General features: G+C 41.4%; 59 non-coding genes across 59 annotated transcripts; all 59 read left to right on the forward strand.

Moving 5' to 3' along the window:
• The first annotated feature begins 6,419 nt into the window (after window positions 1–6,419).
• Trnav-aac (transfer RNA valine (anticodon AAC)) lies at window positions 6,420–6,492 on the forward strand. The gene has a single exon. It is a non-coding gene; the product is annotated as a tRNA-Val (tRNA).
• A 130-nt stretch (window positions 6,493–6,622) lies between these two features.
• Trnav-aac (transfer RNA valine (anticodon AAC)) lies at window positions 6,623–6,695 on the forward strand. Its single transcript has one exon. It is a non-coding gene; the product is annotated as a tRNA-Val (tRNA).
• A 127-nt stretch (window positions 6,696–6,822) lies between these two features.
• Window positions 6,823–6,895, forward strand: Trnav-cac (transfer RNA valine (anticodon CAC)). The gene has a single exon. It is a non-coding gene; the product is annotated as a tRNA-Val (tRNA).
• A 125-nt stretch (window positions 6,896–7,020) lies between these two features.
• On the forward strand, window positions 7,021–7,093 carry Trnav-cac (transfer RNA valine (anticodon CAC)). The gene has a single exon. It is a non-coding gene; the product is annotated as a tRNA-Val (tRNA).
• Window positions 7,094–7,419: 326 nt separating this feature from the next.
• Trnav-cac (transfer RNA valine (anticodon CAC)) lies at window positions 7,420–7,492 on the forward strand. Its single transcript has one exon. It is a non-coding gene; the product is annotated as a tRNA-Val (tRNA).
• A 127-nt stretch (window positions 7,493–7,619) lies between these two features.
• Window positions 7,620–7,691, forward strand: Trnav-uac (transfer RNA valine (anticodon UAC)). The gene has a single exon. It is a non-coding gene; the product is annotated as a tRNA-Val (tRNA).
• Window positions 7,692–8,015: 324 nt separating this feature from the next.
• Trnav-cac (transfer RNA valine (anticodon CAC)) lies at window positions 8,016–8,088 on the forward strand. Its single transcript has one exon. It is a non-coding gene; the product is annotated as a tRNA-Val (tRNA).
• A 127-nt stretch (window positions 8,089–8,215) lies between these two features.
• Trnav-uac (transfer RNA valine (anticodon UAC)) lies at window positions 8,216–8,287 on the forward strand. The gene has a single exon. It is a non-coding gene; the product is annotated as a tRNA-Val (tRNA).
• Window positions 8,288–9,207: 920 nt separating this feature from the next.
• Trnav-cac (transfer RNA valine (anticodon CAC)) lies at window positions 9,208–9,280 on the forward strand. Its single transcript has one exon. It is a non-coding gene; the product is annotated as a tRNA-Val (tRNA).
• Window positions 9,281–9,608: 328 nt separating this feature from the next.
• On the forward strand, window positions 9,609–9,681 carry Trnav-aac (transfer RNA valine (anticodon AAC)). Its single transcript has one exon. It is a non-coding gene; the product is annotated as a tRNA-Val (tRNA).
• A 127-nt stretch (window positions 9,682–9,808) lies between these two features.
• Window positions 9,809–9,881, forward strand: Trnav-cac (transfer RNA valine (anticodon CAC)). The gene has a single exon. It is a non-coding gene; the product is annotated as a tRNA-Val (tRNA).
• A 125-nt stretch (window positions 9,882–10,006) lies between these two features.
• Window positions 10,007–10,079, forward strand: Trnav-cac (transfer RNA valine (anticodon CAC)). The gene has a single exon. It is a non-coding gene; the product is annotated as a tRNA-Val (tRNA).
• A 127-nt stretch (window positions 10,080–10,206) lies between these two features.
• Trnav-aac (transfer RNA valine (anticodon AAC)) lies at window positions 10,207–10,279 on the forward strand. Its single transcript has one exon. It is a non-coding gene; the product is annotated as a tRNA-Val (tRNA).
• A 323-nt stretch (window positions 10,280–10,602) lies between these two features.
• Trnav-cac (transfer RNA valine (anticodon CAC)) lies at window positions 10,603–10,675 on the forward strand. Its single transcript has one exon. It is a non-coding gene; the product is annotated as a tRNA-Val (tRNA).
• A 533-nt stretch (window positions 10,676–11,208) lies between these two features.
• Window positions 11,209–11,281, forward strand: Trnav-aac (transfer RNA valine (anticodon AAC)). Its single transcript has one exon. It is a non-coding gene; the product is annotated as a tRNA-Val (tRNA).
• Window positions 11,282–11,407: 126 nt separating this feature from the next.
• On the forward strand, window positions 11,408–11,480 carry Trnav-aac (transfer RNA valine (anticodon AAC)). Its single transcript has one exon. It is a non-coding gene; the product is annotated as a tRNA-Val (tRNA).
• Window positions 11,481–12,402: 922 nt separating this feature from the next.
• Trnav-cac (transfer RNA valine (anticodon CAC)) lies at window positions 12,403–12,475 on the forward strand. The gene has a single exon. It is a non-coding gene; the product is annotated as a tRNA-Val (tRNA).
• A 126-nt stretch (window positions 12,476–12,601) lies between these two features.
• Window positions 12,602–12,674, forward strand: Trnav-aac (transfer RNA valine (anticodon AAC)). The gene has a single exon. It is a non-coding gene; the product is annotated as a tRNA-Val (tRNA).
• Window positions 12,675–12,804: 130 nt separating this feature from the next.
• Trnav-aac (transfer RNA valine (anticodon AAC)) lies at window positions 12,805–12,877 on the forward strand. The gene has a single exon. It is a non-coding gene; the product is annotated as a tRNA-Val (tRNA).
• A 128-nt stretch (window positions 12,878–13,005) lies between these two features.
• Trnav-cac (transfer RNA valine (anticodon CAC)) lies at window positions 13,006–13,078 on the forward strand. The gene has a single exon. It is a non-coding gene; the product is annotated as a tRNA-Val (tRNA).
• Window positions 13,079–13,203: 125 nt separating this feature from the next.
• Window positions 13,204–13,276, forward strand: Trnav-cac (transfer RNA valine (anticodon CAC)). Its single transcript has one exon. It is a non-coding gene; the product is annotated as a tRNA-Val (tRNA).
• Window positions 13,277–13,799: 523 nt separating this feature from the next.
• Trnav-aac (transfer RNA valine (anticodon AAC)) lies at window positions 13,800–13,872 on the forward strand. The gene has a single exon. It is a non-coding gene; the product is annotated as a tRNA-Val (tRNA).
• Window positions 13,873–13,999: 127 nt separating this feature from the next.
• On the forward strand, window positions 14,000–14,072 carry Trnav-cac (transfer RNA valine (anticodon CAC)). Its single transcript has one exon. It is a non-coding gene; the product is annotated as a tRNA-Val (tRNA).
• Window positions 14,073–14,197: 125 nt separating this feature from the next.
• Trnav-cac (transfer RNA valine (anticodon CAC)) lies at window positions 14,198–14,270 on the forward strand. The gene has a single exon. It is a non-coding gene; the product is annotated as a tRNA-Val (tRNA).
• Window positions 14,271–14,397: 127 nt separating this feature from the next.
• Trnav-aac (transfer RNA valine (anticodon AAC)) lies at window positions 14,398–14,470 on the forward strand. Its single transcript has one exon. It is a non-coding gene; the product is annotated as a tRNA-Val (tRNA).
• Window positions 14,471–14,793: 323 nt separating this feature from the next.
• Window positions 14,794–14,866, forward strand: Trnav-cac (transfer RNA valine (anticodon CAC)). Its single transcript has one exon. It is a non-coding gene; the product is annotated as a tRNA-Val (tRNA).
• A 532-nt stretch (window positions 14,867–15,398) lies between these two features.
• On the forward strand, window positions 15,399–15,471 carry Trnav-cac (transfer RNA valine (anticodon CAC)). The gene has a single exon. It is a non-coding gene; the product is annotated as a tRNA-Val (tRNA).
• Window positions 15,472–16,192: 721 nt separating this feature from the next.
• Trnav-aac (transfer RNA valine (anticodon AAC)) lies at window positions 16,193–16,265 on the forward strand. The gene has a single exon. It is a non-coding gene; the product is annotated as a tRNA-Val (tRNA).
• Window positions 16,266–16,392: 127 nt separating this feature from the next.
• On the forward strand, window positions 16,393–16,465 carry Trnav-aac (transfer RNA valine (anticodon AAC)). Its single transcript has one exon. It is a non-coding gene; the product is annotated as a tRNA-Val (tRNA).
• A 328-nt stretch (window positions 16,466–16,793) lies between these two features.
• On the forward strand, window positions 16,794–16,865 carry Trnav-cac (transfer RNA valine (anticodon CAC)). The gene has a single exon. It is a non-coding gene; the product is annotated as a tRNA-Val (tRNA).
• A 127-nt stretch (window positions 16,866–16,992) lies between these two features.
• Window positions 16,993–17,065, forward strand: Trnav-aac (transfer RNA valine (anticodon AAC)). Its single transcript has one exon. It is a non-coding gene; the product is annotated as a tRNA-Val (tRNA).
• Window positions 17,066–17,388: 323 nt separating this feature from the next.
• Window positions 17,389–17,461, forward strand: Trnav-cac (transfer RNA valine (anticodon CAC)). Its single transcript has one exon. It is a non-coding gene; the product is annotated as a tRNA-Val (tRNA).
• A 326-nt stretch (window positions 17,462–17,787) lies between these two features.
• Trnav-aac (transfer RNA valine (anticodon AAC)) lies at window positions 17,788–17,860 on the forward strand. Its single transcript has one exon. It is a non-coding gene; the product is annotated as a tRNA-Val (tRNA).
• A 126-nt stretch (window positions 17,861–17,986) lies between these two features.
• On the forward strand, window positions 17,987–18,059 carry Trnav-cac (transfer RNA valine (anticodon CAC)). Its single transcript has one exon. It is a non-coding gene; the product is annotated as a tRNA-Val (tRNA).
• A 127-nt stretch (window positions 18,060–18,186) lies between these two features.
• Trnav-uac (transfer RNA valine (anticodon UAC)) lies at window positions 18,187–18,258 on the forward strand. The gene has a single exon. It is a non-coding gene; the product is annotated as a tRNA-Val (tRNA).
• A 720-nt stretch (window positions 18,259–18,978) lies between these two features.
• On the forward strand, window positions 18,979–19,051 carry Trnav-cac (transfer RNA valine (anticodon CAC)). The gene has a single exon. It is a non-coding gene; the product is annotated as a tRNA-Val (tRNA).
• A 127-nt stretch (window positions 19,052–19,178) lies between these two features.
• Window positions 19,179–19,251, forward strand: Trnav-aac (transfer RNA valine (anticodon AAC)). The gene has a single exon. It is a non-coding gene; the product is annotated as a tRNA-Val (tRNA).
• A 126-nt stretch (window positions 19,252–19,377) lies between these two features.
• Trnav-cac (transfer RNA valine (anticodon CAC)) lies at window positions 19,378–19,450 on the forward strand. Its single transcript has one exon. It is a non-coding gene; the product is annotated as a tRNA-Val (tRNA).
• Window positions 19,451–19,577: 127 nt separating this feature from the next.
• On the forward strand, window positions 19,578–19,650 carry Trnav-aac (transfer RNA valine (anticodon AAC)). The gene has a single exon. It is a non-coding gene; the product is annotated as a tRNA-Val (tRNA).
• Window positions 19,651–19,777: 127 nt separating this feature from the next.
• Window positions 19,778–19,850, forward strand: Trnav-aac (transfer RNA valine (anticodon AAC)). The gene has a single exon. It is a non-coding gene; the product is annotated as a tRNA-Val (tRNA).
• Window positions 19,851–19,976: 126 nt separating this feature from the next.
• On the forward strand, window positions 19,977–20,049 carry Trnav-aac (transfer RNA valine (anticodon AAC)). The gene has a single exon. It is a non-coding gene; the product is annotated as a tRNA-Val (tRNA).
• Window positions 20,050–20,175: 126 nt separating this feature from the next.
• Trnav-aac (transfer RNA valine (anticodon AAC)) lies at window positions 20,176–20,248 on the forward strand. Its single transcript has one exon. It is a non-coding gene; the product is annotated as a tRNA-Val (tRNA).
• A 126-nt stretch (window positions 20,249–20,374) lies between these two features.
• Trnav-cac (transfer RNA valine (anticodon CAC)) lies at window positions 20,375–20,447 on the forward strand. The gene has a single exon. It is a non-coding gene; the product is annotated as a tRNA-Val (tRNA).
• A 127-nt stretch (window positions 20,448–20,574) lies between these two features.
• Window positions 20,575–20,647, forward strand: Trnav-aac (transfer RNA valine (anticodon AAC)). The gene has a single exon. It is a non-coding gene; the product is annotated as a tRNA-Val (tRNA).
• A 126-nt stretch (window positions 20,648–20,773) lies between these two features.
• On the forward strand, window positions 20,774–20,846 carry Trnav-uac (transfer RNA valine (anticodon UAC)). Its single transcript has one exon. It is a non-coding gene; the product is annotated as a tRNA-Val (tRNA).
• A 127-nt stretch (window positions 20,847–20,973) lies between these two features.
• On the forward strand, window positions 20,974–21,046 carry Trnav-aac (transfer RNA valine (anticodon AAC)). The gene has a single exon. It is a non-coding gene; the product is annotated as a tRNA-Val (tRNA).
• Window positions 21,047–21,172: 126 nt separating this feature from the next.
• On the forward strand, window positions 21,173–21,245 carry Trnav-aac (transfer RNA valine (anticodon AAC)). Its single transcript has one exon. It is a non-coding gene; the product is annotated as a tRNA-Val (tRNA).
• Window positions 21,246–21,371: 126 nt separating this feature from the next.
• Trnav-cac (transfer RNA valine (anticodon CAC)) lies at window positions 21,372–21,444 on the forward strand. Its single transcript has one exon. It is a non-coding gene; the product is annotated as a tRNA-Val (tRNA).
• Window positions 21,445–21,571: 127 nt separating this feature from the next.
• Trnav-uac (transfer RNA valine (anticodon UAC)) lies at window positions 21,572–21,643 on the forward strand. Its single transcript has one exon. It is a non-coding gene; the product is annotated as a tRNA-Val (tRNA).
• Window positions 21,644–21,769: 126 nt separating this feature from the next.
• Trnav-aac (transfer RNA valine (anticodon AAC)) lies at window positions 21,770–21,841 on the forward strand. The gene has a single exon. It is a non-coding gene; the product is annotated as a tRNA-Val (tRNA).
• A 126-nt stretch (window positions 21,842–21,967) lies between these two features.
• On the forward strand, window positions 21,968–22,040 carry Trnav-cac (transfer RNA valine (anticodon CAC)). The gene has a single exon. It is a non-coding gene; the product is annotated as a tRNA-Val (tRNA).
• A 127-nt stretch (window positions 22,041–22,167) lies between these two features.
• Window positions 22,168–22,239, forward strand: Trnav-uac (transfer RNA valine (anticodon UAC)). The gene has a single exon. It is a non-coding gene; the product is annotated as a tRNA-Val (tRNA).
• A 920-nt stretch (window positions 22,240–23,159) lies between these two features.
• On the forward strand, window positions 23,160–23,232 carry Trnav-cac (transfer RNA valine (anticodon CAC)). Its single transcript has one exon. It is a non-coding gene; the product is annotated as a tRNA-Val (tRNA).
• Window positions 23,233–23,358: 126 nt separating this feature from the next.
• Trnav-aac (transfer RNA valine (anticodon AAC)) lies at window positions 23,359–23,431 on the forward strand. Its single transcript has one exon. It is a non-coding gene; the product is annotated as a tRNA-Val (tRNA).
• Window positions 23,432–23,561: 130 nt separating this feature from the next.
• Window positions 23,562–23,634, forward strand: Trnav-aac (transfer RNA valine (anticodon AAC)). The gene has a single exon. It is a non-coding gene; the product is annotated as a tRNA-Val (tRNA).
• A 127-nt stretch (window positions 23,635–23,761) lies between these two features.
• Trnav-cac (transfer RNA valine (anticodon CAC)) lies at window positions 23,762–23,834 on the forward strand. The gene has a single exon. It is a non-coding gene; the product is annotated as a tRNA-Val (tRNA).
• Window positions 23,835–23,959: 125 nt separating this feature from the next.
• Trnav-cac (transfer RNA valine (anticodon CAC)) lies at window positions 23,960–24,032 on the forward strand. The gene has a single exon. It is a non-coding gene; the product is annotated as a tRNA-Val (tRNA).
• A 127-nt stretch (window positions 24,033–24,159) lies between these two features.
• Trnav-aac (transfer RNA valine (anticodon AAC)) lies at window positions 24,160–24,232 on the forward strand. Its single transcript has one exon. It is a non-coding gene; the product is annotated as a tRNA-Val (tRNA).
• Window positions 24,233–24,555: 323 nt separating this feature from the next.
• Trnav-cac (transfer RNA valine (anticodon CAC)) lies at window positions 24,556–24,628 on the forward strand. The gene has a single exon. It is a non-coding gene; the product is annotated as a tRNA-Val (tRNA).
• Window positions 24,629–24,646: the final 18 nt, after the last annotated feature.

Raw genomic sequence — 24,646 nt, forward strand, 5'->3', positions numbered from 1 at the left:
AAAAATCACACATACATTTATTGTAGCCGACGTGGCCTACCCAATCATTGGATGTGACTTTTTGGGGAAAAACACACTCGATGTGAGCATTGCTGACCAAAAACTACGCAATACATCGACGAACGAACTGATTGACATACAATCAGACCAAACGGAACCACAAAGTGTAGTCGAACGACGTTTTGCCAGAATTCTAAGTTCTTTTCCAGAGCTAGTAAACCCACAGCCAGACTACCACAAGGCTCCGATACACAAGTACCAAATCAAGTTAGAGACTACGGGAAAACCTTTTCAAGGGAAACCCAGGCGCCTACACCCAGAAAAGTTCAAAGCGCTAAACGAACAGCTCGACACTTGGGAAAAACAAGGCTTAATAAGACCGATCGAGTCGGAATGGGGCAGCCCTGTGAATTTAGTTGCCAAACCGAACGGCAAATATCGCGTCACAGTGGATTTTCGCAAACTGAACTTAGCCACGACGAACTCGAGCACCAACAAAGCACTCCCAATGATACAAGATTGCACTGATTTTCTCAGAGGTTCGACAATTTTCTCAAAACTCGACTTAAAAGACGCATATTACTCCGTCGGAGTAAGGCGCCAAGACCAGCACAAGACTGCCACAATAGCGCCGGGGAGAAAACCATTCGCCTGGACAAGACTTCCACAAGGACTGAAAAACGCTGCAGGATGCTTTCAAACATTCATGAATGATGTGCTAAAAGAAATACCAAACTGCCTGGTATATCTAGACGACATCCTAGTATTTTCAACAAACGATGAACAGCACGAAACTGACTTACGTCGTGTGCTTGGCAGACTCGCAGAATACAATCTCTATGTCAACACGAAGAAATGTGAGCTCGCAAGACGGGAATTGCAATTTCTCGGACATGTGATTTCAGGCAGAGGAATTCGACCGCCAGAACGCAGAATCCAGGCACTGCAAAAAGTTCAACTCCCAAAGACCCAAAGGCAACTGCGACAGCATTTAGGGAGCTTAAACTACTTCAATCGGTTTTTACCGAAGTGCGCGGAAACCCTAGCACCCTTGTATGCAATGCTAAAACGCAAAGGGACAAGACAAGCCTTGACCTGGACCGAAGAACAGAAACAGGCCTTTCAAGCTTCAAAGGACAAATTATCAGACGCCGTTGCACTTTGTCATCCGTTGTTAGATGCACCACTGTCAATAACGAGCGACGCTTCAAACCTTGGATGCGGCGCGGTTCTACAACAACGTGTAGACCAAAAATGGGAACCTTTAGCTTTTTTCTCAAAAGCCTTCAACAAAACCCAACAAAAGTATTCCGCGTTTGGACGCGAATTACTTGGCATTTACCTTGCGGTGAAACACTTTATATATTACATTGGAGAGAGAGAAACAACGATTTTCACCGACCATCTGCCTCTCGTTCACGCTTTCACATCGAATGCGGATCGCATAATTCCGCGAGAAGCGAGACACTTGGCCTTCATCGCCGAATTCGCCACATCCATGGAGCATGTAGCAGGAAAGGATAACGTCGTAGCCGATCACTTGTCTAGAAACGCGCTCAATCACATTCAACTCAACACGGAAGCGATCGACTGGAAAGCCATCGCACAAGCGCAAGAAGAAGACCCAGAATTGAAAGCCCTATTGGACAACGGAACTGGCATGTCGCTACAAAAACTCACTCCACCAACCATGAAGACGGAATTATGGTGTGACACTTCGAGCTCTGCGCCAAGAATATACATTCCGCAAGGGTTCAGACATTACGTCTTCCGGATTCTACACTCCGTGACCCACCCAGGAATTAAACCCACCATCGAACTGATTGCAAAACGCTATGTATGGCCACATATGAAAAAGCACGTTCGCATCTGGACCAGACAATGCCACGAATGCGCGACTTGCAAAGTAACACGACACAATTTCACTCCAATTGGACGATTCCAACCAGTTGAGAGGAGATTTGAATGTGTGCACGCCGACATAGTGGGACCGTTAAACAACAGCAACGGTTACAGGTACATTCTAACTATGACTGATCGTTTTTCTCGTTATACCGAAGTTTCACCTCTAAAAGACATAACAACCGAAACTGTGTTAGAAGCTTTTCTATACACCTGGATTTCAAGATATGGAATATGCAACACTTTGACCACAGACCGTGGATCTCAGTTCACATCACACCAGTGGAAGGAAATGATGGAATATTTGGGGATACAACACAATACAACCACCTCGTTTCATCCACAAAGCAACGGCCAAATCGAAAGATTTCACAGACAGCTAAAATCGTGTTTAAGAGCACAGACTTCAGCAGAGGACTGGTACTACAACCTGCCGCTCATTATGTTGCAATTACGATCAACGTGGAAAGAGGATTTACAGTGCTCGCCAGCAGAACTTCTCTACGGCCAAACACTGAAATTGCCCAATGACGTTTTTGCCACTACGCCGCCAGAAAGCGAGGCAACAGCAGGAAGTATTCTTTGCAAAATTCGCTCCTACATGGACAAACAGCGATACAAGCCGACACGGCCGCGAAATAAAAGGCCCAATTACGTCGACAAGGCATTGATGGCCTGCAAACACGTCTACGTGAGAAACGACGCTTCAAAACCAAGCCTGGCCCCACTCTATGACGGGCCATACAAAGTTCTTGACAGAAGCGACAAGTACTTCAAGCTTGACAAAAATGGAAAACCTGATAACGTTTCCATTGACCGCTTGAAAGCCGCCTACGCTATTCTAACTGTTCCAACACAACCGTCACCTAACGATGTTTCAACAGATGTCTCCGAAGATGAAGACACTGAAACGGCACCTGAGACGGAACGGACTACTGCAAGAGGACGAAACATCCGCCTCCCAGCCAGATACCGTGATTAACACATCACGCAAACAGACTAATTTTTCGTTCGTACTGTTGATATTGTATATATTGTTTTTGCCGTTAGCAACCCCCATACAGCTAACAAATCTACGCCTTTGCAATAAGGCTCAAATCTCACAAGATTACGTCATCAAGACGCCAGAGCAATGCGTCTATCACGAAACAGGGTCAATCAAGCATTGCTCAGCAAAAGTTTACAATCCGGACTTGCATCTTCAACAACTAACTGCATACAGCTGTCAACAAACAGTAACAACCTACTCAACTGTCTTGTATTTCTTTGGCGCCAAGACCAAAGAGCAACACACCGCCTTCAAAGCAGCACCAAGCAGGAATCTTTGTCAAGAATGGTCAAGAACAAAACAGACTAAATTTGGACATCTAACGCAGAAAACGCCCAACCAGTGGTTGACAAATAACAAACCAAATTTCCGATACGTCTGGCCAATCAAATCCACCGGAACAGTACAGAACGCAATTTTGACACAAGTGACAATTTTATACGACCCAATAAAGAAAAGGATAAGCAGCACACTAACTTCACTACAAGATTGCCACGTTGCAAAAGGCAATTGCTTATCTGGAACACATCGGTTCATTTGGGAAGTTCCGCAAAACATCGGATGCCCGAAACTAACCACCATCGGAGAAGAAAAGATGCTTCTCCACTTCAACACTCAAAAGAAGCTTTTCCGTTTGGAATTCCGAAGCCTCGCCATTTCGTTACACACGTGGAACCTGTGTGATGAAAACACATTGAGATGCCTTCGAGTTCCCACAGCTTTCTGTGACCTGGGCGGACTAATTTTCGCCCCACAACGCTGCAAAATCCCAACGAAAGACTTTCAACCCCCACAAAACTTTACACTGGATCGATACTCTCCTGTGGGTCGAGCGCTCAATAACCTACAGGACAACGTCGAATCACAGCTGACACGAATAGTAAGCGAAATCAATTTGCTCGAGTGTCAGATAAAACGAAGTGCAACTATGACATTAAAGATGCTTTCACGCGTCTACCCCAGCGAGGTTCTTTCAACCATGAAGGACACAAACTCAGCGGGGCTATCAAATTCGGACACAATCAGCCAACTTTCTTGCCGAACAATAGATGGGAAACTGATCACTTCTCTGACATACAACGGCAGGTTCGCGAGGCGTCCGCTGATAAGTTATCGTCACCCCGATGGTACCACTCGAACAGCACAGCTAGGTTACGATGGCTTTGCATACGACCAAGTGGAAGCCCTCGAAGATTACGTTCCGAACAGAGTACAAAAATTTGTCATACAAGGAGTTCTTCACATCTTCAAGAACTACACGTTGGAATACGAAAACGCCCCAACGACAACGCTAATAATGCATTTCGCAAAAATTGCGTTTAACTTCACAGCTCAAGACTACGTGGACACGCTCCACACTTTTGCTTCAATGTCTTCGAGTTCAACCGACCTCAGCACTCTCGTGAACTCCATAGAGGAATCACGTCATATTGCTGAAACAATGAAAGCTTACTTCACCGACCTGGCAAACACCACGTCGTCAGGCGGAACAGGCGCAAAACTAAGCTACCTTGCAAAAGTTCTAGACAACGCGCTGATAAGCATGATATCATCTATATCAAGCCCTTGGATACAGGGAATAATTTGCTTCCTTGTAATTCAAGCGTGCATTTGGGGAATGAAACTGACCATCGCAGCTCTATCAGAAAGGCTTCAACAGCGTTTCCCTAACAACCCATTCGAACAACGAATGGCGAACATGCGGATTCGCATCTCAGAGTGGCGCAGTCGCCTACGCAATATTGCTAGGAGAGACCCGAATATGCCACCCTTACAAAACGACACAAATAACCCTACCCAAACCCCCACCCCTAACCTACAGTCGGCGGCAAGACCGTTGACAAATTCGATCTCTGACAGCGCGAACAGCGACACAGAGGCCTAAATTAATGTTTGCTAACAATAACTTTAAAGCCAAACGCTAAGCTTACCGAATTGTGCATGAAATTTATCGCCATGTATCTATGATTCGATGTACCGCATTTCATCAATGTACGCCTGAAATTTATTTGTGTCACAAAGGGTCCGAGCGACCAAGAAAAATAATCGTTCAAACTTTGTTTACAAAACAGACAGCCTTCAGCTGTTCATTCAAGTCGCCGCAGCTTAAAAGAGCCCGGCCAAACATTTATTGCTTCCTGTATTGCATTTTCAATCGTTTGTGTACAAATATATCATGGAGAAAAATCTTTTACAAAATCGCCCCCAAAAAAATTATAAAAACACCCATAAAACGTTGCTCTCTTGAGTTGCAAATATATTGTTTTCTTACAACGCCACGCTTGTTTTTCGCTCGCCATTTTTGCATGCTATTTCTCTTCATGTCCCACAGCTTTTGGACATGCACCCAAACCAAATCCTAATATCAATCTTCCAGATCTCTTTTCCAATTAATGAACAACCCTTCCTACGTCTGGCTTGTTCATTGGAAGGGGAATTCTGTAGCATATAGCCTACTTTTACGTCACTATACACGTGACCATTGTCCACTGACGTGTGACCGCCGCACCTAGCGAATTGCTTTTCCGCATTTGACAATTGATTCTACTTTATACGTCTTACTGATTAGCGGCTTGAATCACCGCTCTGTTTATCGCTGTATTTCTGAGATTTGTGAATATACTCTAAGAGCAACTATCTACTGAGTGGATTGTCTTTGCTTAGAGTACAAGAAGTTAAGGACAGGTATTCTAGCGGCCTGCTCCTTTGGAGTCGGATTAAGAACTTGTAAGAGACTTAGGCAGCCGTCGGTCCTCGTCTGTAGGGTCAGCAGCCTTCCTATAGCTCCCTACGACCCCTCAACGCTTCATCGCGTTAGGGATTATTTGAGTGTAAATCATAAGACACCAACTTTTTATTATTTTATCAACCATTTCCGTAGTGTAGTGGTTATCACGCTCGCCTCACACGCGAAAGGTCCCCGGCACGCGAAAGGTCCCCGGTATGTTTTTCTTCACTCAAGTGTTTTCCCGCTGTCTTAATATTATTTACAACCTGACTTGTTTCTTTTCGCATTATGGCTCATTTTTTTCAACTATTCAATGATCAATAGTTTAACAACACATGAACCGTTTCCGTAGTGCAGTGGTTATCACGTTCGCCTAACATGCGATAGGTCCCCGGTCCGAGCGCGGGTGAAAACCTGTTTTTTTTATTCGTATGGTGCTATGCTGTCTTCATAATATTAATGACCTTAAATATTTCTTTTCCCGTTAGGGATTATTTGAGTTTAAGTTGTAACACACCAACTGTTTATTATTTTATCAACCGTTTCCGTAGTGTAGGGTTTATCACGTTCGCTTTACACGCGAAAGGTCCCCGGTTCGAGCCCGGGGGTAAACATGAATGTTTTCATTTGAGTGGTTTCCCGATGTCTTAATATTATTTGTAACCTAAATTGTTTCTTTTCGCTTTATGGCCTATGGGTTTTCAATTGTGCAATGATCAATAGTTTGACAACACATGAACCGTTTCCGTAGTGTAGTGGTTATCACGTTCGCCTAACACGCGAAAGGTCCCCAGTTCGAGCCCGGGCGGAAACATGGATGTTTTTCTTCATTCAAGTGTTTTCCCGCTGTCTTAATATTTTTTACAACCTGACCTGTTTCTTTTCGCATTATGGCTCATTTGTTTCAACTATCCAATGATCAATAGTTTAACAACACATTAACCGTTTCCGTAGTGTAGTGGTTATCACGTTCGCCTAACACGCGAAAGGTCCCCGGTTCGAGCCCCGGCGGAAACATGTTTTTCTTCATTCAAGTGTTTTCCCGCTGTCTTAATATTATTTACAACCTAAATTGTTTCTTTTCGCTTTATGGCCTATGGGTTTACAATTGTGCAATGATCAATAGTTTAACAACACATGAACCGTTTCCGTAGTGCAGTGGTTATCAGGTTCGCCTCACACGCGAAAGGTCCCCGGTTCGAGCCCGGGTGGAAACATGTTTTTTTCATTCGAGTGGTTTTCTGCTGTCTTAATTATATTAATGACCTTAAATAGTAATTTCGTGTTAGGGATTATTTGAGTGTAAATTATAACACACCAACTGTTTATTATTTTATCAACCGTTTCCGTAGTGTAGTGGTTATCACGTTCGCCTCACACGCGAAAGGTCCCCGGTTCGAGCCCGGGCGGAAACATGAATGTTTTCATTTTAGTGGTTTCCCGATGTCTTAATATTATTTGCAACCTAAATTGTTTCTTTTCGCTTTATGGCCTATGGGTTTACAATTGTGCAATGATCAATAGTTTAACAACACATGAACCATTTCCGTAGTGTAGTGGTTATCACGTTCGCCTAACACGCGAAAGGTCCCCGATTCAAGCCCGGGCGAAAACATGTTTTTCTTCATTCAAGTGTTTTCCCGCTGTCTTAATATTATTTACAACCTGACTTGTTTCTTTTCGCATTACGGCTCATTTGTTTCAACTATCCAATGATGAATAGTTTAACAACACATCAACCGTTTCCGTAGTGTAGTGGTTATCACGTTCGCCTCACACGCGAAAGGTCCCCGGTTCGAGCCCGGGCGGAAACATGAATGTTTTCATTTAAGTGGTTTCCCGATGTCTTAATATTATTTGCAACCTAAATTGTTTCTTTTCGCTTTATGGCCTATCGGTTTACAATTGTGCAATGATCAATAGTTTAACAACATATGCACCGTTTCCGTAGTGTATTGGCTATCACGTTCGCTTTACACTCGAAAGTCCCCGGTTCGAGCCCGGGCGGAAACATGTTTTTCTTCATTTAAGTGGTTTCTTGCTGTCTTTATATTAGTTACAAACTAAATTGTTTCTTTTCGCTTTATGGCTTATTTTTTTCAGCTATCCAATGACCAATAGTTTAATAACAGAAAAACCGTTTCGTAGTGTAGTGCTTATCACGTTCGCCTAACACGCGAAAGGTCCCCGGTTCGAGCCCGGGCGGAAACATGTTTTTCTTCATTCAAGTGTTTTCCCGCTGTCTTAATATTATTTACAACCTGACTTGTTTCTTTTCGCACTATGGCTCATTTGTTTCAACTATCCAATGATGAATAGTTTAACAACACATCAACCGTTTCCGTAGTGTAGTGGTTATCACGTTCGCCTCACACGCGAAAGGTCCCCGGTTCGAGCCCGGGCGGAAACATGAATGTTTTCATTTAAGTGGTTTCCCGATGTCTTAATATTATTTGCAACCTAAATTGTTTCTTTTCGCTTTATGGCCTATGGGTTTACAATTGTGCAATGATCAATAGTTTAACAACATATGCACCGTTTCCGTAGTGTAGTGGTTATCACGTTCGCTTTACACTCGAAAGTCCCCGGTTCGAGCCCGGGGGGAAACATGTTTTTCTTCATTTAAGTGGTTTCTTGCTGTCTTTATATTAGTTACAAACTAAATTGTTGATTTTCGCATTATGGCTTATTTTTTTCAGCTATCCAATGACCAATAGTTTAATAACAGAAAAACCGTTTCGTAGTGTAGTGCTTATCACGTTCGCCTAACACGCGATATATCCCCGGTTCGGGCCCGGGCGGAAACATGTTTTTCTTCATTCAAGTGTTTTCCCGCTGTCTTAATGTTATTTACAACCTGACTTGTTTCTTTTCGCATTATGGCTCATTTGTTTCAACTATCCAATGATCAATAGTTTAACAACACATGAACCGTTTCCGTAGTATAGTGGTTATCACGATCGCTTTACACGCGAAAGGTCCCCGGTTTGACCCAGGGCGGAAACATGTTTTTCTTCATTTATGTGGTTTCTTGCTGTCTTAATATCATTTACAAGCTAAATTGTTAATTTTCGTTCAATGGCTTATTTTTTTCAGCTATCCAATGACCAATAATTTAATTAAAGGTCAACCGTTGCTTAGTGTAGTGCTTATCACGTTCGCCTAACACGCGATAGGTCCCCGGTCCGAACGCGGGTGGAAACCTGTTTTTTTATTCGTATGGTCCTATGCTGTCTTCATAATATTAATGACCTTAAATATTTCTTTTCCCGTTAGGGATTATTTGAGTTTAAGTTCTAACACACCAACTGTTTATTATTTTATCAACCGTTTCCTTAGTGTAGGGTTTATCACGTTCGCTTTACACGCGAAAGGTCCCCGATTCGAGCCCGGGGGAAAACATGAATGTTTTCATTATAGTGGTTTCCCGATGTCTTAATATTATTTGCAACCTATATTGTTTCTTTTCGCTTTATGGCCTATGGGTTTAAAATTGTGCAATGATCAATAGTTTAACAACACATTAACCGTTTCCGTAGTGTAGTGGTTATCACGTTCGCCTCACACGCGAAAGGTCCCCGGTTCGAGCCCGGGCGTAAACATGTTTTTCTTCATTCAAGTGTTTTCCCGCTGTCTTAATATTATTTACACACTGAATTGTTTCTTTTCGCATTATGACTCATTTGTTTCAACTTTCCAATGACGAATAGTTTAACAGTACATGAACCGTTTCCGTAGTGTAGTGGTTATCACGTTCGCCTAACACGCGAAAGGTCCCCGGTTCGATCCAGGGCGGAACATGGATGTTTTTCTTCATTCAAGTGTTTTCCCGCTGTCTTAATATTATTTACAACCTGACTTGTTTCTTTTCGCACTATGGCTCATTTATTTCAACTATCCAATGATCAATAGTTTAACAACAGATGAACCGTTTCCGTAGTGTAGTGGTTATCACGTTCGCCTAACACGCGAAAGGTCCCCGGTTCGAGCCCGGGCGGAAACATGTTTTTCTTCATTTGAGTGGTTTCCCGATGTTTTAATATTATTTGCAAACTAAATTGTTTCTTTTCGATTTAAGGCCTATGTGTTTTCAATTGTGCAATGATCAATAGTTTAACAACACATGAACCGTTTCCGTAGTGTAGTGGTTATCACGTTCGCCTCACACGCGAAAGGTCCCCGGTTCGAGCCCTGGTGGAAACATGTTTTTTTCATTCGAGTGGTTTTCTGCTGTATTAATTATATTAATGACCTTAAATAGTAATTTCGCGTTAGGGATTATTTGGGTGTAAATTATAACACTCCAACTGTTTATTAATTTATCAACCGTTTCCGTAGTGTAGTGGTTATCACGTTCGCATCACACGCGAAAGGTCCCCGGTTCGATCCCGGGCGGAAACATGAATGTTTTCATTTTAGTGGTTTCCCGATGTCTTAATATTATTTGCAACCTAAATTGTTTCTTTTCGCTTTAAGGCCTATGTGTTTTCAATTATGCAATGATCAATAGTTTAACAACACATGAACCGTTTCCGTAGTGTAGTGGTTATCACGTTCGCCAAACAGGCGAAAAGTCCCCGGTTCGAGCCCGGGCGGAAACATGTTTTTCTTCATTTATGTGGTTTCTTGCTGTCTTAATATCATTTACAAGCTAAATTGTTTATTTTCGTTCAATGGCTTATTTTTTTCAGCTATCCAATGACCAATAGTTTAATTACAGGTCAACCGTTTCTTAGTGGAGTGCTTATCACGTTCGCCTAACACGCGATAGGTCCCCGGTCCGAGCTTGGGTGAAAACCTGTTTTTTTATTCGTATGGTCCTATGCTGTCTTCATAATGTTAATGACCTTAAATATTTCTTATCCCGTTAGGGATGAATTGAGTTTAAGTTGTTACACACCAACTGTTTACTATTTTATCAACGGTTTCCGTAGTGTAGCGGTTATCACGTTCGCCTCACACGCGAAAGGTCCCCGGTTCGAGCCCGGGCGGAAACATGAATGTTTTCATTTTAGTGGTTTCCCGATGACTTAATATTATTTGCAACCTAAATTGTTTCTTTTCGCTTTATGGCCTATGGGTTTACAATTGTGCAATGATCAATAGTTTAACAACACATGAACCGTTTCCGCAGTGTAGGCCTAGTGTTTGTCACATTGGGCTCACACGCAAAAGGTCCCCGGTTCGATCCAGGGCGTAAACATGGATGTTTTCATTTAAGTGGTTTTCTGCTGTCTTACATATATTAATGACCTCAAATAATAATTTTCGCGTTAGGGATTATTTGAGTGTAAATCATAAGACACCAACTTTTTATTATTTTATCAACCGTTTCCGTAGTGTAGTGGTTATCACGCTCGCCTCACACGCGATAGGTCCCCGGCACGCGAAAAGTCCCCGGTATGTTTTTCTTCACTCAAGTGTTTTCCCGATGTCTTAATATTATTTGCAACCTAAATTGTTTCTTTTCGCTTTATGGCCTATGTGTTTTCAATTATGCAATGACGAATAGTTTAACTGCACATGAACCGTTTCCATAATGTAGTGGTTATCACGTTCGCCTAACATGCGAAAGGTCCCCGGTTCGAGCCCGGGCGGAAACATGTTTTTCTTCATTCAAGTGTTTTCCCGCTGTCTTAATATTATTTACAACCTGACTTGTTTCTTTTCGCATTATGGCTCATTTGTTTCAACTATCCAATGATCAATAGTTTAACAACACATGAACCGTTTCCGTAGTGTAGTGGTTATCACGTTCGCCTAACACGCGAAAGTTCCCCGGTTCGAGCCCGGGCGGAAACATGTTTTTCTTCATTTATGTGGTTTCTTGCTGTCTTAATATCATTTACAAGCTAAATTGTTTATTTTCGCTTTATGGCTTATTTTTTTCAGCTATCCAAAGATCAATAGTTTAATAACAGAAAAACCGTTTCGTAGTGTAGTGCTTATCACGTTCGCCTAACACGCGATAGGTCCCCGGTTCGGGCCCGGGCGGAAACATGTTTTTCTTCATTCAAGTGTTTTCCCGCTGTCTTAATGTTATTTACAACCTGACTTGTTTCTTTTCGCATTATGGCTCATTTGTTTCAACTATCCAATGATCAATAGTTTAACAACACATGAACCGTTTCCGTATAGTATAGTGGTTATCACGATCGCTTTACACGCGAAAGGTCCCCGGTTTGACCCAGGGCGGAAACATGTTTTTCTTCATTTATGTGGTTTCTTGCTGTCTTAATATCGTTTACAAGCTAAATTGTTTATTTTCGTTCAATGGCTTATTTTTTTCAGCTATCCAATGACCAATAGTTTAATTACAGGTCAACCGTTGCTTAGTGTAGTGCTTATCACGTTCGCCTAACACGCGATAGGTCCCCGGTCCGAGCGCGGGTGGAAACCTGTTTTTTTATTCGTATGGTCCTATGCTGTCTTCATAATATTAATGACCTTAAATATTTCTTTTCCCGTTAGGGTTTATTTGAGTTTAAGTTCTAACACACCAACTGTTTATTATTTTATCAACCGTTTCCTTAGTGTAGGGTTTATCACGTTCGCTTTACACGCGAAAGGTCCCCGGTTCGAGCCCGGGGGAAAACATGAATGTTTTCATTATAGTGGTTTCCCGATGTCTTAATATTATTTGCAACCTATATTGTTTCTTTTCGCTTTATGGCCTATGGGTTTAAAATTGTGCAATGATCAATAGTTTAACAACACATTAACCGTTTCCGTAGTGTAGTGGTTATCACGTTCGCCTCACACGCGAAAGGTCCCCGGTTCGAGCCCGGGCGTAAACATGTTTTTCTTCATTCAAGTGTTTTCCCGCTGTCTTAATATTATTTACACACTGAATTGTTTCTTTTCGCATTATGACTCATTTGTTTCAACTTTCCAATGACGAATAGTTTAACAGTACATGAACCGTTTCCGTAGTGTAGTGGTTATCACGTTCGCCTAACACGCGAAAGGTCCCCGGTTCGATCCAGGGCGGAAACATGGATGTTTTTCTTCATTCAAGTGTTTTCCCGCTGTCTTAATATTATTTACAACCTGACTTGTTTCTTTTCGCACTATGGCTCATTTATTTCAACTATCCAATGATCAATAGTTTAACAACAGATGAACCGTTTCCGTAGTGTAGTGGTTATCACGTTCGCCTAACACGCGAAAGGTCCCCTGTTCGAGCCCGGGCGGAAACATGTTTTTCTTCATTTGAGTGGTTTCCCGATGTTTTAATATTATTTGCAAACTAAATTGTTTTCTTTTCGATTTAAGGCCTATGTGTTTTCAATTGTGCAATGATCAATAGTTTAACAACACATGAACCGTTTCCGTAGTGTAGTGGTTATCACGTTCGCCTCACACGCGAAAGGTCCCCGGTTCGAGCCCTGGTGGAAACATGTTTTTTTCATTCGAGTGGTTTTCTGCTGTATTAATTATATTAATGACCTTAAATAGTAATTTCGCGTTAGGGATTATTTGGGTGTAAATTATAACACTCCAACTGTTTATTAATTTATCAACCGTTTCCGTAGTGTAGTGGTTATCACGTTCGCATCACACGCGAAAGGTCCCCGGTTCGAGCCCGGGCGGAAACATGAATGTTTTCATTTTAAGGGTTTCCCGATGTCTTAATATTATTTGCAACCTAAATTGTTTCTTTTCGCTTTAAGGCCTATGTGTTTTCAATTATGCAATGATCAATAGTTTAACAACACATGAACCGTTTCCGTAGTGTAGTGGTTATCACGTTCGCCAAACAGGCGAAAAGTCCCCAGTTCGAGCCCGGGCGGAAACATGTTTTTCTTCATTTATGTGGTTTCTTGCTGTCTTAATATCATTTACAAGCTAAATTGTTTATTTTCGTTCAATGGCTTATTTTTTTCAGCTATCCAATGACCAATAGTTTAATTACAGGTCAACCGTTTCTTAGTGGAGTGCTTATCACGTTCGCCTAACACGCGATAGGTCCCCGGTCCGAGCTTGGGTGAAAACCTGTTTTTTTATTCGTATGGTCCTATGCTGTCTTCATAATATTAATGACCTTAAATATTTCTTATCCCGTTAGGGATGAATTGAATTTAAGTTGTAACACACCAACTGTTTACTATTTTATCAACGGTTTCCGTAGTGTAGCGGTTATCACGTTCGCCTAACACGCGAAAGGTCCCCGGTTCGAGCCCGGGCGGAAACATGTTTTTCTTCATTTGAGTGGTTTCCCGATGTTTTAATATTATTTGCAAACTAAATTGTTTCTTTTCGATTTAAGGCCTATGTGTTTTCAATTGTGCAATGATCAATAGTTTAACAACACATGAACCGTTTCCGTAGTGTAGTGGTTATCACGTTCGCCTCACACGCGAAAGGTCCCCGGTTCGAGCCCTGGTGGAAACATGTTTTTTTCATTCGAGTGGTTTTCTGCTGTATTAATTATATTAATGACCTTAAATAGTAATTTCGCGTTAGGGATTATTTGGGAGTAAATTATAACACTCCAACTGTTTATGAATTTATCAACCGTTTCCGTAGTGTAGTGGTTATCACGTTCGCATCACACGCGAAAGGTCCCCGGTTCGAGCCCGGGCGGAAACATGAATGTTTTCATTTTAGTGGTTTCCCGATGTCTTAATATTATTTGCAACCTAAATTGTTTCTTTTCGCTTTAAGGCCTATGTGTTTTCAATTATGCAATGATCAATAGTTTAACAACACATGAACCGTTTCCGTAGTGTAGTGGTTATCACGTTCGCCAAACAGGCGAAAAGTCCCCGGTTCGAGCCCGGGCGGAAACATGTTTTTCTTCATTTATGTGGTTTCTTGCTGTCTTAATATCATTTACAAGCTAAATTGTTTATTTTCGTTCAATCGCTTATTTTTTTCAGCTATCCAATGACCAATAGTTTAATTACAGGTCAACCGTTTCTTAGTGGAGTGCTTATCACGTTCGCCTAACACGCGATAGGTCCCCGGTCCGAGCTTGGGTGAAAACCTGTTTTTTTATTCGTATGGTCCTATGCTGTCTTCATAATGTTAATGACCTTAAATATTTCTTATCCCGTTAAGGATGAATTGAGTTTAAGTTGTTACACACCAACTGTTTACTATTTTATCAACGGTTTCCGTAGTGTAGCGGTTATCACGTTCGCCTCACACGCGAAAGGTCCCCGGTTCGAGCCCGGGCGGAAACATGAATGTTTTCATTTTAGTGGTTTCCCGATGACTTAATATCATTTGCAACCTAAATTGTTTCTTTTCGCTTTATGGCCTATGGGTTTACAATTGTGCAATGATCAATAGTTTAACAACACATGAACCGTTTCCGCAGTGTAGGCCTAGTGTTTGTCACATTGGGCTCACACGCAAAAGGTCCCCGGTTCGATCCAGGGCGGAAACATGGATGTTTTCATTTAAGTGGTTTTCTGCTGTCTTACATATATTAATGACCTCAAATAGTAATTTTCGCGTTAGGGATTATTTGAGTGTAAATCATAAGACACCAACTTTTTATTATTTTATCAACCGTTTCCGTAGTGTAGTGGTTATCACGCTCGCCTCACACGCGATAGGTCCCCGGCACGCGAAAAGTCCCCGGTATGTTTTTCTTCATTCAAGTGTTTTCCCGCTGTCTTAATATTATTTACAACCTGACTTGTTTCTTTTCGCATTACGGCTCATTTGTTTCAACTATCCAATGATGAATAGTTTAACAACACATCAACCGTTTCCGTAGTGTAGTGGTTATCACGTTCGCCTCACACGCGAAAGGTCCCCGGTTCGAGCCCGGGCGGAAACATGAATGTTTTCATTTAAGTGGTTTCCCGATGTCTTAATATTATTTGCAACCTAAATTGTTTCTTTTCGCTTTATGGCCTATCGTTTTACAATTGTGCAATGATCAATAGTTTAACAACATATGCACCGTTTCCGTAGTGTATTGGATATCACGTTCGCTTTACACTCGAAAGTCCCCGGTTCGAGATCGGGCGGAAACATGTTTTTCTTCATTTAAGTGGTTTCTTGCTGTCTTTATATTAGTTACAAACTAAATTGTTTCTTTTCGCTTTATGGCTTATTTTTTTCAGCTATCCAATGACCAATAGTTTAATAATAGAAAAACCGTTTCGTCGTGTAGTGCTTATCACGTTCGCCTAACACGCGAAAGGTCCCCGGTTCGAGCCCGGCCGGAAACATGTTTTTCTTCATTCAAGTGTTTTCCCGCTGTCTTAATGTTATTTACAACCTGACTTGTTTCTTTTCGCATTATGGCTCATTTATTTCAACTATCCAATGATCAATATTTCAACAACACATGAACCGTTTCCGTAGTGTAGTGGTTATCACGTTCGCCTAACACACGAAAGGTCCTCGGTTCGATCCCGGCGGAAACATGTTTTTCTTCACTCAAGTGTTTTCCCGCTGTCTTAATGTTATTTACAACCTGACTTGTTTCTTTTCGCATTATGGCTCATTTGTTTGAACTATCCAATGATGAATAGTTTAACAACAAATCAACCGTTTCCGTAGTGTAGTGGTTATCACGTTCGCCTAACACGCGAAAGGTCCCCGGTTCGAGCCCGGGCGGAAACATGAATGTTTTCATTTAAGTGGTTTCCCGATGTCTTAATATTATTTGCAACCTAAATTGTTTCTTTTCGCTTTATGGCCTATGGGTTTACAATTGTGCAATGATCAATAGTTTAACAACATATGCACCGTTTCCGTAGTGTAGTGGTTATCACGTTCGCCTAACACGCGAAAGGTCCCCGGTTCGAGCCCGGGCGGAAACATGTTTTTCTTCTTTCAAGTGTTTTCCTGCTGTCTTAATATTATTTACAACCTAAATTGTTTCTTTTCGCTTTATGGCCTATGGGTTTACAATTGTGCAATGATCAATAGTTTAACAACACATGAACCGTTTCCGTATTGCAGTGGTTATCAGGTTCGCCTCACACGCGAAAGGTCCCCGGTTCGAGCCCGGGTAGAAACAGGTTTTTTTCATTCGAGTGGTTGTTTTCTGCTGTCTTAATTATATTAATGACCTTAAATAGTAATTTCGTGTTAGGGATTATTTGAGTGTAAATTATAACACACCAACTGTTTATTATATTATCAACAGTTTCCGTAGTGTAGTGGTTATCACGTTCGCCTCACACGCGAAAGGTCCCCGGTCGAGCCCGGGCGGAAACATGAATGTTTTCATTTTAGTGGTTTCCCGATGTCTTAATATTATTTGCAACCTAAATTGTTTCTTTTCGCATTATGGCCTATGTGTTTGCAATTATGCAATGATCAATAGTTTAACAACACATGAACCGTTTCCGTAGTGTAGTGGTTATCACGTTCGCCAAACACGCGAAAGGTCCCCGGTTCGAGCCCGGGCGGAAACATGTTTTTCTTCATTTATGTGGTTTCTTGCTGTCTTAATATCATTTACAAGCTAAATTGTTTATTTTCGTTCAATGGCTTATTTTTTTCAGCTATCCAATGACCAATAGTTTAATTACAGGTCAATCGTTTCTTAGTGGAGTGCTTATCACGTTCGCCTAACACGCGATAGGTCCCCGGTCCGAGCGCGGGTGAAAACCTGTTTTTTTATTCGTATGGTCCTATGCTGTCTTCATGATATTAATGACCTTAAATATTTCTTATCCCGTAAGGGATTATTTGAGTTTAAGTTGTAACACACCAACTGTTTATTATTTTATCAACCGTTTCCGTAGTGTAGTGGTTATCACGTTCGCCTCACACGCGAAAGGTCCCCGGTTCGAGCCCGGGCGGAAACAAGAATGTTTTCATTTTAGTGGTTTCCCGATGTCTTAATATTATTTGCAACCTAAATTGTTTCTTTTCGCTTTATGGCCTATGGGTTTACAATTGTGCAATGATCAATAGTTTAACAACACATGAACCGTTTCCGTAGTATAGTGGTTATCACGTTCGCCTAATACGCGAAAGGTCCCCAGTTCGAGCCCAGGCGGAAACATGTTTTTCTTCACTCAAGTGTTTTCCCGCTGTCTTAATATTATTTACAACCTGAATTGTTTCTTTTCGCATTATGGCTCATTTGTTTCAACTTTCCAATGACGAATAGTTTAACTGCACATGAACCGTTTCCGTAGTGTAGTGGTTATCACGTTCGCCTAACACGCGAAAGGTCCCCGGTTCGAGCCCGGGCGGAAACATGTTTTTCTTCATTCAAATGTTTTCCCGCTGTCTTAATATTATTTACAACCTGACTTGTTTCTTTTCGCATTATGGCTCATTTGTTTCAACTATCCAATGATGAATAGTTTAACAACACATCAACCGTTTCCGTAGTGTAGTGGTTATCACGTTCGCCTCACACGCGAAAGGTCCCCGGTTCGAGCCCGGGCGGAAACATGAATGTTTTCATTTAAGTGGTTTCCCGATGTCTTAATATTATTTGTAACCTAAATTGTTTCTTTTCGCTTTATGGCCTATGGGTTTACAATTGTGCAATGATCAATAGTTTAACAACATATGCACCGTTTCCGTAGTGTAGTGGTTATCACGTTCGCTTTACACTCGAAAGTCCCCGGTTCGAGCCCGGGCGGAAACATGTTTTTCTTCATTTAAGTGGTTTCTTTCTGTCTTTATATTAGTTACAAACTAAATTGTTGATTTTCGCTTTATGGCTTATTTTTTTCAGCTATCCAATGACCAATAGTTTAATAACAGAAAAACCGTTTCGTAGTGTAGTGCTTATCACGTTCGCCTAACACGCGATAGATCCCCGGTTCGGGCCCGGGCGGAAACATGTTTTTCTTCATTCAAGTGTTTTCCCGCTGTCTTAATGTTATTTACAACCTGACTTGTTTCTTTTCGCATTATGGCTCATTTGTTTCAACTATCCAATGATCAATAGTTTAACAACACATGAACCGTTTCCGTTGTATAGTGGTTATCACGATCGCTTTACACGCGAAAGGTCCCCGGTTTGACCCAGGGCGGAAACATGTTTTTCTTCATTTATGTGGTTTCTTGCTGTCTTAATATCGTTTACAAGCTAAGTTGTTTATTTTCGTTCAATGGCTTATTTTTTTCAGCTATCCAATGACCAATAATTTAATTACAGGTCAACCGTTGCTTAGTGTAGTGCTTATCACGTTCGCCTAACACGCGATAGGTCCCCGGTCCGAGCGCGGGTGGAAACCTGTTTTTTTATTCGTATGGTCTTATGCTGTCTTCATAATATTAATGACCTTAAATATTTCTTATCCCGTTAGGGATGAATTGAGTTTAAGTTGTAACACACCAACTGTTTACTATTTTATCAACCGTTTCCGCAGTGTAGTGGTTATCACGTTCGCCTCACACGCGAAAGGTCCCCGGTTCGAGCCCGGGCTGAAACATGAATGTTTTCATTTTAGTGGTTTCCCGATGTCTTAATATTATTTGCAACCTAAATTGTTTCTTTTCGCTTTATGGCCTATGGGTTTACAATTGTGCAATGATCAATAGTTTAACAACACATGAACCGTTTCCGTAGTGTAGTGGTTATCACGTTCGCCTAACACGCGAAAGGTCCCCGGTTCGAGCCCGGGCGAAAACATGTTTTTCTTCATTCAAGTGTTTTCCCGCTGTCTTAATATTATTTACAACCTGACTTGTTTCTTTTCGCATTACGGCTCATTTGTTTCAACTATCCAATGATGAATAGTTTAACAACACATCAACCGTTTCCGTAGTGTAGTGGTTATCACGTTCGCCTCACACGCGAAAGGTCCCCGGTTCGAGCCCGGGCGGAAACATGAATGTTTTCATTTAAGTGGTTTCCCGATGTCTTAATATTATTTGCAACCTAAATTGTTTCTTTTCGCTTTATGGCCTATCGGTTTACAATTGTGCAATGATCAATAGTTTAACAACACATGAACCGTTTCCGTAGTGTAGTGGTTATCACGTTCGCCTAACACGCGAAAGGTCCCCGGTTCGAGCCCAGGCGGAAACATGAATGTTTTCATTTTAGTGGTTTCCCGATGTCTTAATATCATTTGCAACCTAAATTGTTTCTTTTCGCTTTATGGCCTATGGGTTTACAATTGTGCAATGATCAATAGTTTAACAACACATGAACCGTTTCCGTAGTGTAGTGGTTATCACGTTCGCCTAACGCGCGAAAGGTCCCCGGTTCGAGCCCGAGCGGAAACATGTTTTTCTTTACTCAAGTGTTTTCCCGCTGTCTTAATATTATTTACAACCTGAATTGTTTCTTTTCGCATTATGGCTCATTTATTTCAACTATCCAATGATCAATAGTTTAACAACACATGAACCGTTTCCGTAGTGTAGTGGTTATCACGTTCGCCTAACACGCGAAAGGTCCCCGGTTCGAGCCCGGGCGGAAACATGTTTTTCTTCACTCAAGTGTTTTCCCGCTGTCTTAATATTATTTACAACCTGAATTGTTTCTTTTCGCATTATGGCTCATTTGTTTCAACTTTCCAATGACGAATAGTTTAACTGCACATGAACCGTTTCCGTAGTGTAGTGGTTATCACGTTCGCCTAACACGCGAAAGGTCCCCGGTTCGAGCCCGGGCGGAAACATGTTTTTCTTCATTCAAGTGTTTTCCCGCTGTCTTAATATTATTTACAACCTGACTTGTTTCTTTTCGCACTATGGCTCATTTGTTTCAACTATCCAATGATGAATAGTTTAACAACACATCAACCGTTTCCGTAGTGTAGTGGTTATCACGTTCGCCTCACACGCGAAAGGTCCCCGGTTCGAGCCCTGGCGGAAACATGAATGTTTTCATTTAAGTGGTTTCCCGATGTCTTAATATTATTTGCAACCTAAATTGTTTCTTTTCGCTTTATGGCCTATCGGTTTACAATTGTGCAATGATCAATAGTTTAACAACACATGAACCGTTTCCGTAGTGTAGTGGTTATCACGTTCGCCTAACACGCGAAAGGTCCCCGGTTCGAGCCCGGGCGGAAACATGTTTTTCTTCATTAAAGTGTTTTCCCGCTGTCTTAATATTATTTACAACCTGACTTGTTTCTTTTCGCATTATGGCTCATTTGTTTCAACTATCCAATGATCAATAGTTTAACAACACGTGAACCGTTTCCGTAGTATAGTGGTTATCGCGATCGCTTTACACGCGAAAGGTCCCCGGTTTGAGCCCGGGCGGAAACATGAATGTTTTCATTATAGTGGTTTCCCGATGTCTTAATATCATTTGCAACCTAAATTGTTTCTTTTCGCTTTATGGCCTATGGGTTTACAATTGTGCAATGATCAATAGTTTAACAACACATAAACCGTTTCCGTAGTGTAGTGGTTATCACGTTCGCCTAACACGCGAAAGGTCCCCGGTTCGAGCCCGGGCGGAAACATGTTTTTCTTCACTCAAGTGTTTTCCCGCTGTCTTAATATTATTTACAACCTGAATTGTTTCTTTTCGCATTATGGCTCATTTGTTTCAACTTTCCAATGACGAATAGTTTAACTGCACATGAACCGTTTCCGTAGTGTAGTGGTTATCACGTTCGCCTAACACGCGAAAGGTCCCCGGTTCGAGCCCGGGCGGAAACATGTTTTTCTTCATTCAAGTGTTTTCCCGCTGTCTTAATATTATTTACAACCTGACTTGTTTCTTTTCGCACTATGGCTCATTTGTTTCAACTATCCAATGATGAATAGTTTAACAACACATCAACCGTTTCCGTAGTGTAGTGGTTATCACGTTCGCCTCACCCGCGAAAGGTCCCCGGTTCGAGCCCTGGCGGAAACATGAATGTTTTCATTTAAGTGGTTTCCCGATGTCTTAATATTATTTGCAACCTAAATTGTTTCTTTTCGCTTTATGGCCTATCGGTTTACAATTGTGCAATGATCAATAGTTTAACAACATATGCACCGTTTCCGTAGTGTATTGGCTATCACGTTCGCTTTACACTCGAAAGTCCCCGGTTCGAGCCCGGGCGGAAACATGTTTTTCTTCATTTAAGTGGTTTCTTTCTGTCTTTATATTAGTTACAAACTAAATTGTTTCTTTTCGCTTTATGGCTTATTTTTTTCAGCTATCCAATGACCAATAGTTTAATAACAGAAAAACCGTTTCGTAGTGTAGTGCTTATCACGTTCGCCTAACACGCGAAAGGTCCCCGGTTCGAGCCCGGGCGGAAACATGTTTTTCTTCATTCAAGTGTTTTCCCGCTGTCTTAATATTATTTACAACCTGACTTGTTTCTTTTCGCACTCTGGCTCATTTGTTTCAACTATCCAATGATGAATAGTTTAACAACACATCAACCGTTTCCGTAGTGTAGTGGTTATCACGTTCGCCTCACACGCGAAAGGTCCCCGGTTCGAGCCCGGGCGGAAACATGAATGTTTTCATTTAAGTGGTTTCCCGATGTCTTAATATTATTTGCAACCTAAATTGTTTCTTTTCGCTTTATGGCCTATGGGTTTACAATTGTGCAATGATCAATAGTTTAACAACATATGCACCGTTTCCGTAGTGTAGTGGCTATCACGTTCGCTTTACACTCGAAAGTCCCCGGTTCGAGCCCGGGGGGAAACATGTTTTTCTTCATTTAAGTGGTTTCTTGCTGTCTTTATATTAGTTACAAACTAAATTGTTGATTTTCGCATTATGGCTTATTTTTTTCAGCTATCCAATGACCAATAGTTTAATAACAGAAAAACCGTTTCGTAGTGTAGTGCTTATCACGTTCGCCTAACACGCGATAGATCCCCGGTTCGGGCCCGGGCGGAAACATGTTTTTCTTCATTCAAGTGTTTTCCCGCTGTCTTAATGTTATTTACAACCTGACTTGTTTCTTTTCGCATTATGGCTCATTTGTTTCAACTATCCAATGATCAATAGTTTAACAACACATGAACCGTTTCCGTAGTATAGTGGTTATCACGATCGCTTTACACGCGAAAGGTCCCCGGTTTGACCCAGGGCGGAAACATGTTTTTCTTCATTTATGTGGTTTCTTGCTGTCTTAATATCATTTACAAGCTAAATTGTTAATTTTCGTTCAATGGCTTATTTTTTTCAGCTATCCAATGACCAATAGTTTAATTAAAGGTCAACCGTTGCTTAGTGTAGTGCTTATCACGTTCGCCTAACACGCGATAGGTCCCCGGTCCGAACGCGGGTGGAAACCTGTTTTTTTATTCGTATGGTCCTATGCTGTCTTCATAATATTAATGACCTTAAATATTTCTTTTCCCGTTAGGGATTATTTGAGTTTAAGTTCTAACACACCAACTGTTTATTATTTTATCAACCGTTTCCTTAGTGTAGGGTTTATCACGTTCGCTTTACACACGAAAGGTCCCCGGTTCGAGCCCGGGGGAAAACATGAATGTTTTCATTATAGTGGTTTCCCGATGTCCTAATATTATTTGCAACCTATATTGTTTCTTTTCGCTTTATGGCCTATGGGTTTAAAATTGTGCAATGATCAATAGTTTAACAACACATTAACCGTTTCCGTAGTGTAGTGGTTATCACGTTCGCCTCACACGCGAAAGGTCCCCGGTTCGAGCCCGGGCGTAAACATGTTTTTCTTCATTCAAGTGTTTTCCCGCTGTCTTAATATTATTTACAACCTGAATTGTTTCTTTTCGCATTATGACTCATTTGTTTCAACTTTCCAATGACGAATAGTTTAACAGTACTTGAACCGTTTCCGTAGTGTAGTGGTTATCACGTTCGCCTAACACGCGAAAGGTCCCCGGTTCGATCCAGGGCGGAAACATGGATGTTTTTCTTCATTCAAGTGTTTTCCCGCTGTCTTAATATTATTTACAACCTGACTTGTTTCTTTTCGCACTATGGCTCATTTATTTCAACTATCCAATGATCAATAGTTTAACAACAGATGAACCGTTTCCGTAGTGTAGTGGTTATCACGTTCGCCTAACACGCGAAAGGTCCCCGGTTCGAGCCCGGGCGGAAACATGTTTTTCTTCATTTGAGTGGTTTCCCGATGTTTTAATATTATTTGCAAACTAAATTGATTCTTTTCGATTTAAGGCCTATGTGTTTTCAATTGTGCAATGATCAATAGTTTAACAACACATGAACCGTTTCCGTAGTGTAGTGGTTATCACGTTCGCCTCACACGCGAAAGGTCCCCGGTTCGAGCCCTGGTGGAAACATGTTTTTTTCATTCGAATGGTTTTCTGCTGTATTAATTATATTAATGACCTTAAATAGTAATTTCGCGTTAGGGATTATTTGGTTGTAAATTATAACACTCCAACTGTTGATTAATTTATCAACCGTTTCCGTAGTGTAGTGGTTATCACGTTCGCATCACACGCGAAAGGTCCCCGGTTCGAGCCCGGGCGGAAACATGAATGTTTTCATTTTAAGGGTTTCCCGATGTCTTAATATTATTTGCAACCTAAATTGTTTCTTTTCGCTTTAAGGCCTATGTGTTTTCAATTATGCAATGATCAATAGTTTAACAACACATGAACCGTTTCCGTAGTGTAGTGGTTATCACGTTCGCCAAACAGGCGAAAAGTCCCCGGTTCGAGCCCGGGCGGAAACATGTTTTTCTTCATTTATGTGGTTTCTTGCTGTCTTAATATCATTTACAAGCTAAATTGTTTATTTTCGTTCAATGGCTTATTTTTTTCAGCTATCCAATGACCAATAGTTTAATTACAGGTCAACCGTTTCTTAGTGGAGTGCTTATCACGTTCGCCTAACACGCGATAGGTCCCCGGTCCGAGCTTGGGTGAAAACCTGTTTTTTTATTCGTATGGTCCTATGCTGTCTTCATAATATTAATGACCTTAAATATTTCTTATCCCGTTAGGGATGAATTGAGTTTAAGTTGTAACACACCAACTGTTTACTATTTTATCAACGGTTTCCGTAGTGTAGCGGTTATCACGTTCGCCTCACACGCGAAAGGTCCCCAGTTCGAGCCCGGGCGGAAACATGTTTTTCTTCATTTGAG

The sequence above is a fragment of the Ascidiella aspersa genome, chromosome 3 (assembly GCF_963924565.1).
Source record: "Ascidiella aspersa chromosome 3, kaAscAspe10.2, whole genome shotgun sequence".
Taxonomy (NCBI): Eukaryota; Metazoa; Chordata; class Ascidiacea; order Phlebobranchia; family Ascidiidae; genus Ascidiella; species Ascidiella aspersa.